This window comes from Clytia hemisphaerica, unplaced genomic scaffold (genome assembly GCF_902728285.1).
Source record: "Clytia hemisphaerica strain Z4C2 unplaced genomic scaffold, Clytia hemisphaerica genome assembly, whole genome shotgun sequence".
In the NCBI taxonomy this organism is placed as follows: domain Eukaryota; kingdom Metazoa; phylum Cnidaria; class Hydrozoa; order Leptothecata; family Clytiidae; genus Clytia; species Clytia hemisphaerica.
Window position 1 is genome coordinate 972,603 of NW_027104441.1, and position 9,302 is coordinate 981,904.

Here is a 9,302-nt window from a genome sequence, read left to right on the forward strand (position 1 = left end):
TTACGAAAATTATAAGTTCTCGCCAGTATATTCCCCGTAAAGTAGCGACTGAACAGGCAATCAAAGAGAAAGCAGGAAAGATTTTGTGTATAATTTCTTGTGTCTTTAATATTTGTAAGTATGATCTTATAATACCTTGAGCCTTTTAAAAGGCAACGGCATAGATATTCATTCAAGCTTGAGAGGCTTCTAAGTGGATGTAGTTGCAAATGAGCTCGCCCAGGATTCAGAGGAATCAGCTCGCCCAGGATTCAGAAGAACATTCATGATTTTTTTTTCAAATGAGCTATTCCAAAAAAAATTATACGTAGGGGTATTGACAAACTTTTTTTCACTAACCTCCCTGGAAATGTTGAATAACAAATTATCCCCTGGAAATTATGGGAAAGACCCCTCTGGAAAGTGAAATTTTTGGAAAAAGGGGCTGGGCAGTGAGTTAGCTAGTCACACTACAGTAGACTCTAGCATCCCGCCAAAATGCGTATCAAAGATTAATGCTGCGAAAGCGCTTTATCATTTACCTGACTCTCAAGCAAAAAAATGCGCCGCAAAACTTCTAAAGGGATTCATGAAAAAATAACCCGGCGCTTTTTAATACATTTAATGAAATTAAGGCCGATGAAATTTATATATGAGTTTACCGTCGGCCGCCCGCATCTCTAAAAAGCACCCGCATGAAAATTTCATTATTTCAAAATTCATAATTTTTCATTATTTCCATATTTCTTTACAACTACAACCTCTATCTTTGTTAAAATCATCTCTACGCATGTTTACACGGGTAAACAAAGAAGATTTATTACAGAAAATGCTGCCGCCCTCAATCCTACAACTGCAGTGGGCGTCCCATATATCTGCCAAACCGCCCTGACCGCCATTTTAGTTTTTTGCAAAATCTAGCGCCACTGTAGCAATCGATCTTTATTTGTCGTTCGCAAAAGATGCGAAGGGTTGAAGCGAAGCAAAATTTCTTATTTTGAGAGAGCATGATTGGCAGAAATGGTGGATAAGGTGCAGTTGGGAAAATAATGAATAATGAATAATGAAATCATGCCGCATCTATTTTTGGGTAAGTTCACGACGGTAAACTCATATGTAAATTTCATCGGCCTAACATGAAAACTATGAAAAATTGCCTAAAATGTGAGCTGTAAATGAAAAACTTTGAGCCAAGCCAACCTTGAGAACTAATTTGTAGATCAACTTCCCAAGAAAAAGATCTACGGGGGAGACGGAACCCACCTAGATCCGCGCACTGCCGGATAGGCTATTTCCCGGAAATTTTGCCTGACCTAGAACACTGACCCATTTCCATTTACATGTGCGGAATTGTTTTTACTTTAGCGTATAAACAAGACCTTAAGAATCGAAGCGTTGTCTCGGGAATTGAATCACAATTTTTGGTTGCTTGATTTTGGCTGCTACACGTTTTATTTTGTTTCAAACTTTCAAGTTTTAATTAATTGTCTTGCGAACTTGATTCAGGGTAACTCTCATCCTTGTTGTTGCAAATACATCCTGTAGATGACTGATGTTGTTTTTTCTGATAGCTTAATTTCCTAGTGTGACTAACTGGCTGGATGGCATGGATTGATGTCAGGTTTTAATTATGAAGAGAGAGAAAATCTGAAAAAAGGAACAAAAACCTCTTGGAAAATCAAGTCTCGGACCCCCCTGGAAAAGTTCATCAATACCCCTGTATGGTTTAAAAATGGAATAGTCCCCGCAAATTAAAGGCCCTGGTACTACCGTAGAGTCGTTTAATATCGACATACGTCTTGTAATCTCGACATAGCTGTAGGCTGGTCTTCGAAATAAAAAATCAAAAATAAACAAATACATACCAAAGTTATCAATCAATCACTAAATTGTACTCTCTCTCTATCACGTCACAGATTGTTAATATAATATGAGAAATGTGAAATGTTATTACTTATATTTGAAAAGAACACTTTAACGATGTAGTAATCACTAAAATACTAATAAGCATGCTTTCAACGAAGATGCCCAAATCACAACAACATTTTGCAAGCGAGGAATTTTTTAGTAGACCTTTTTACCGTGAACCGAAAATAATTAAAAGAACCCGGTTTCCTTATGAATTTGAAAAGGGACCGGGTGTGCTAGGTGCGGCGCCTAGAAGTTTAATGCGGCCTCCTAGCGCCTAGAGCGTGTGCTTGCAATAAATAATAAAGAAATGGAAACCAGGTCGACTAAGCGTGCGAATTATTTTTATCACGTGACTTGAAGCGTAATAAAGTTGTAAAATTTTAATGATGGACACGAGAAAGTTACGAGGAAGTTTGCATGCGTTTCGTGTGTTGTGTAAAACTGCTTATAATTTGGCTGTTTTTTTAATTGAAAGGATTGCAATGTTTACTAAACTTCTAGTTTGATGGATGAACTTGTTCGATAAGAATGATACCAAGAATTTCATTCGAGGTTTGTTTTGATTATTTTACAGATCCGGTGTCGAGATTGAAAGACGTATGTCGAGATTAGACCAACTTACGGTACTGCGCAGCAGAATGTCAGTGTTTGAATTTGGCTTGCTACAGGTCAGCAAATTCGTTTTTAAACTTATACCATGCAGTTCCTGTACGCGACCGCAATAAAAAAAATCATAACAACACTCATTAGAAAATGGCGTTCGTGTCTTTTCTTACTTACTTTTGGTTACTTTTGGTTGTCTTCGAGCTTCATGCTCTGGCAAGAAACTTTCTGCTTCACACCACAATGCTGCATCCATCAAACCTGAATAAGGAAGGATGTCAGCAGCTAAACAGTTTTCATGTCAAGAATGGAGTTAGAGTCGGCTCTCCTGCACCCTGTGTAACCATGAATCTGTGGCTCGTCTGGGATCGAACTGAGGTGTCTGTCTAGAGAGTTTTTGAACTTTTCGACTGTAACATTCTTCATATCTCTAATACTCTTGGGCATTGAATTGAATAATTTAGCACCTTGCACAACAAGCGTGCTATCATGTAGTTTTGAACTATGGGTGCGAACACACATCCTTCCCAATCTTGGGAGTTCCTTGAATTGAAATTTATTGTTGATGTTTGGAACCAGATTTTCAGCTATTTTCCATGTATACAGGATCCGATATCTCTCCCTTCTTCTTTGAAGTGAGTAAAGTTTTAGCTTTTTCAGACAATCCCAATAGTTTTTTGGAGTGCCAGTTATTCTTTTGAGAAATGATTTTTGGATTTCTTCCAATCTTTGGATAGAACTGACAGCACTTGGACTCCATAGGACTGAGCAATATTCAATGACTGGAATAACCAATGATTTGTAAAGAGTAATCATTAGTTGGGGTAAACGCGAAGAGAAAGTCCGCAGAATCCAGGAAATCAAGTTTTTTGCTTTCTCAATGACTGAATTTATTTGATGTGTAAAGACAGCATCATCTGACATTAGTACTCCCAGGTCCTTCACAAATTTCTTCCTTTCGATATTTTCTCCTGAAGGGGATTTGTAGTGAGTTTGGTTTTTTATTTCTTCATCTGGACCATAGCGTAGAAGTTCAAACTTTGTGTCATTTAGTTTCATGTTGTTTTCTTCAGTCCAGTCATAGACTTTTTCTAGTTCTTTTTGAAGAATTTCAACATCCTTTGTGTTTTTGATTGATTTGGTGGCACGTGTATCATCAGCAAATGATTTCAATACACAGTACAGTACTTTTTCATCAATGTCACCAATCAATATTAGAAATATAAGAGGTCCCAATACACTGCCTTGAGGGACTCCTGAAATTACTTTCTGGGCTTTGGACTTGACACCATTTACTATTACTGTTTGATATCTTTCAGTAAGGAATGATTCAATCCATCTGTGGATTGGTCCGGATATACCCAATTGCTTTAATTTCCCAAGTACAACTGCATGATCGACTTTGTCGAAAGCCTTTGAGAAATCAAGGTAAACAACATCTGCATTCAAACCCTCATCTAATATGTCAAGAATGAGGTCGTGTTGCTCGAGAAGCTGACTAAGGTAGGATCTCCCACTTCTGAAACCATGTTGGTTTGGATTGAAAAGGTCATTGTTGTTCATGTGATTTACAATATGATTCCTCAATATTTTCTCGAAAATTTTTATCACATGCGAGGTGAGTGCAACAGGTCTGTAGTTGGCAGCCAGAGATCTGCTTCCTCCTTTGTGAATTGGTGTTATGGTGCATTTTTTCAGTTCAGTTGGAACAAGACCTATTTCTAGGCTTTTCTTCCAGAGTAAACACAGTGGAACGGATAACTCATCTTTGCATTTTTTGAGAAACATAGCTGGAAATCCATCAGGTCCTGCAGAAGATGATGGAGACAGCTCATTTATTGCTTTAACGATGGAGTCTTCTGTTATGTTAATCTCATCAATCTTGACGTTTGTTTTGTCTTGGTTAGGTTGTGGTTGTGGTTGCTTTGGTTTACTGAACACTTTAGCATATTGGTCGGATCAGCCATTTCTTTGCTTAACTTTGTGTAAGTTCTTCATTGCAATTCAATAGGGGTCCGATATTAGACCGAATTTTCGATTTCTTTTTTGCATAGGTAAAGAAATATTTTGAATTCTTTTTAATTGAGTCAATCACTTTGCTTTCCACGTGACGCTTTGACTCATTAAAAGATTTTTGAAGTTTTTTCTCAATTTGTAAAAGTTCATCTTTTATCTTGTCTTTCTTGGATTTGGAGTTGGTGTGTAAAAGTTTTTTTATAATTTTTCTTCTTCTTTTTGTAAGAGAGTGACGGTATCTCTCAGCTTTTGATTTCGTTTTTGATGTGGTCTTGGCCTTCACGGGAACTCTGCTTTCGCATATTCTGTAGCATATGTTGTTGAAGGTTTCCAAAATAACATCTGGGTCTTCAGTATCAAACTCACTTGGCCAGTTGACATATTTGAGATCATCTTTAATAGTTTCCCAATCAATGTCATCAGCAAAATAATTCAGTGTGTTGAATTTTGTGCGTGGCTCTTGTTGATCGTCGTCCAGAAAGGAGTTTTGAACTTTCAGAGTTGTTGATACTAGTACAATTTCGTGATGTGATGTGCTTTGCAATACAGGTACTGTTGTGTAGCTGTGTATTATTTGTTCGTTGTTAGTGAAAACAAGGTCTAATGTATTTCCGTCCTTGTGTGTTGGCAAATCGATATATTGTGACATGAAGAATTCGTTGCAAAACTGATTCAAAGAGTTTAGAATAAGACGGTTGTTGATAGTACATCCTGATTTTGGAAGGCCCTCAGGCCAAGTTGCTTTTGGAAGGTTGAAATCACCTCCAAAAATGATATTTGGTACGGTTTCTAACTTTGAAAGTGCATTTTTTACACCATTGATAGGAACGATAAAATCATTTGCGGTTGAAGGATTACCATTTGCTTTGTCGTCAGGTTGTCGGTAGACTACCAGGATAGCCAGATTTTCGATGCTTGAGTATAGGCAAAGAAGTTGTACACTGGGCGAGGAGTGAGAATAGATTTTTTCGCATGAAGCTGCAATATCATCCCTGACATAAAAACAAACTCCACCAGTAAATCTGCCTCTAGATTTCTTCTTTCTTGTTGAATCACATCGAAGGGAGTGAAACCTTCTACTTTAAGTTCTGCGTCTTTATGGTTATATAACCAAGTTTCTGACAATCCAACAAAAAGTTGGTTTTCATTACAAACATTATCTTTAATAAAGGGAACTTTGCTGGGTACTGTTTGTGCAGGGCTCGAAATAACGGTCGGACATCGGACATAGTCCGACCCAATTGCTGAAATGTCCGACCCAAATCGATTCTAGTCGGATATCATGTCCGACCAAATAACTTTCGGTGCCTTCGAAAAATTTGTCAGATGCGTTGTGAAATTTCCAAAAGAAATTGTAATTTACATAGAATTAGTAACATCTTTATTTACACACAAAAACTCTCAAAGTTGCAATCATTAGTGTTAGATATTCATTTTGTGTGAGGCTTTTTCTCAACAAATGAAAGCATGCTTCAAGTAAAAATCATGGGCTTCTGACCATTAATTGACATTTGTTTTTAGCTTCTTCGTGATCAATGTAAAATTCTATCAGAAGCTTGTATTAGACTTGAAGTATACCCCACATAAAAATCAATCGGACATGTCCGACCCATTTTACTTTAAAAGCCTTAGGACATGTCCGACCCAAATCAATTTTTGATCGGACACTGTGTCCGACCACCTAAATATCGTTATTTCGAGCCCTGTTTGTGGACAAAGCCCTTGTATGTTAAAAAATGCAAAGCTATTCACTACTGGAATGTTTGCATTGGGTTGAATGGTAGTTGAGGGATTTGGAATGGTGGTCTGAGCGGTAGTCCTTGTGGGGGTATCAGATGAGTCTGTTGTGGAGGTATTTGGTGAGTCTGTTGTGGAGGTATTTGGTGAGTCTGTTGTTGAGGTAATTGATGAGTCTGTTGTAGGTTTTGTACTTGAAATTGAATGTCTTGGATTTTCTGTCCCAGTGTTTCCAGAATTTCTTCCTTCAACAGACGAATCATATCTAAAAAATGACCAGGCTCTTGTTTGTTATGTGTTTGATTGTTTGTTATTGTGCGCTACACTACTTTTCACAGTTGGAGGTTGTCTTTTTGTTCCTTTTACATGAGCAAAACGACAGGATTCTGAAAAGCATTCTCCTTTCCGAAGGGAATCTAAACACATTTTTGGATGAAAGTCCTTGCATTTAGTTCCAAGGTTACATCCTCTTGGTTGCCTTGTTCCATGTTGTGTGAACTTGCGACACATTTTAGGGTGAGTGTAGTTGCATTCCTTTCCTTTTAGGCCATGCTTGAATGTTCCACTTTTGTAAAATTTGCAGATTTGGGATTTCTTTTCATTATCTTTGATTTCGCCTCTTCTTGTTTTGTTGGTTTCGTCGTCTTCACTTTGTTTACCAGCAGAGAAATTATAATCAGATGACTGGTCAATGTCGACAACATCAACATCAGTTGTTGAATCGGTTGTGACTGTAAGGGTTGTATCCTGAGCTTCAGTATTTATTGGATGATGGTTGTTCTGAGTTTGGGATGTACTTTTTGTACGTTTTTTACGCTTACTATTCCCTTCTTCATCACTTGGAATGGTAGTAACTTTACAGGGATCGCAAATGTAAAACATTCCTGGTAGATTTAGAGGGTTGACCAAGGTTTTGAAGACATCCGCATCTACAGGTTGGTTGAAATCGTTTGTAGCAATTGATGCAAGATTTAACCAATTTTCTCACTTTTTTTTAGCCTAGACAATGTAGCAAACAAAGTAAGTACCGTGAAGTCGGGTAACTTGCATCAGTGGAGGCTAACATGCATAGCCCTCAAATGACTGATCAATCAAAGCAGCAAAATTTCAAAACAAATGAACTACGCAACTTCGTTCGCAGCTCTACTCTACCATTTTTGTTTTTACCTTACCTTTGATTACCTTTGATGTGTTTCAGCAAATTCTCTGCTCACTCAACCCGTGGGGTCCGGTGTTTGACCATTTCAACAATTGAATTCGAGTCAGCCATCCTGTAAGGGAGATAGGCAGGGAGCAGTGGCTGGTCGGGAACATCTTGCAGAAATTGATCAAGTTGTTTTTTGAAGGAATTTTTGGAACATTTGGTCATGTCACGTATTTTTCTTGGTAACACATTGAATAGTCTTGGACCGGTGTCTGAAAGGCAGCTCTTCCAAATGTTCTTGTTCGTTGTATTTACTGGTTTGAGGTGGCAGTTTCTTCCCAGGCGTTGGTTTGTATATGAATAAATACCGCCTTCCCCTTCACCATAATTAAAATTTGGCACCAGTTGTTCGATTATACACCATGTATATATAATTTGGTATCTTTCGCGTCTTCTCTCGAGACTGTACATATTGAGGTGTTTGAGCTTCTCCCAATAATTCAAATTGGGTGGAAGTTGGATCCCTTTTATAAAGGATTTTTGCAGATACTCCAGTTCTTGCATCAAGGATCGCTTTGTAGGAGACCATAGCTGGGAGCAGTATTCCAGATGTTGAAGTACCAATGTCTTCCAAAGAGTGATCATTACTGATTTATCTCTGGACTTGAAGGTTCTGTATATCCAAGCACTTATACCCTTGACTCTGTCAGTGATCGTTTGAATGTGCATTTCATATGACAGGTTGTTTGAGAGCAGGATACACAGGTTTTTCACTGCACTTTTTATTTCGATTGGCTGCTGTACATCTGATTTGTAGACTGAGTGTACTTTCAGTTGTTCATTTTTTCCGTATGCAATGTGTTCAAACTTTTTTCCATTGAGCTCCATATTGTTGATGGATGTCCAGTCATAGACAACGTCTAGATCATCTTGAAGCAGATTCACATCTGCAGCGCAAGATATTGCCTTCATAAGTCTTGTGTCGTCAGCAAAAGATGAGAGGATGGAATGTTTAATCTTTTCGTTTATGTCACTGATCATTACCAGAAACAAGAGGGGGCCCAGAACTGAGCCTTGTGGAACTCCGCTTGTAACTTTAGCTTCATCTGATAGGAACGTGTTTATGGAAACTTTTTGGTATCTCTCAGTAAGGAAGGATTGTATCCAGTTCAATAGTTGTCCTTTGATTCCATTGATTTTTAGCTTGTGTAGCAAAATGTGATGGTCCACCTTGTCAAAGGCCTTGCTGAAGTCAAGGTAGATTACATCAACATTTTCATTGTTTTGTAGGTGAGATATCAGTCTTTCTACATGAGCCAATAGTTGACTCAAGCAAGATCGCCCTGGTCTGAAACCGTGTTGTGTTGGATTGTATAGGTTGTTTTCTTCAAGGTGGATTTGCAATTTCTCTCTGACTATTTTCTCAAATATTTTAGTGGTAATTGATGTCAGGATGATGTCAGTTTTTATTTAACTTTGTATTTTAAGGACCAGCCAGGTGATTCAGCCAGGAATTTAACTGTGGAAGTAATTCCCCGGGCACCAAAAGCAAATAAATTTTATTTGCTGTCCTCTATTCTTCTTTCACCTATCACTCTGGAAAAAAAAAAATTCTTGTAAAGAGCCATGTCAACTAAGTATCAAAAAACCTTGAAAAGTACCAAAGTTTTTGCCAAAAAACCTTGAAAAACCACTTAAAAATGACCAAAAAAACCTTGAAAACCTTGAAAATCCCGAAAAAAAATCTGTAGACACCCTGAGTAAGGTTAGATTAATAGTTGACTATGTTCCATTGGTTCGATTGATTATCAATTACATTCGATTAATCTTCGATTTCGTTCGATAACAATTATGTTCTATGAGTTTGATTGCAATTAAATTAAATTGGATCACTCCAGTAGAACTTTTTAGC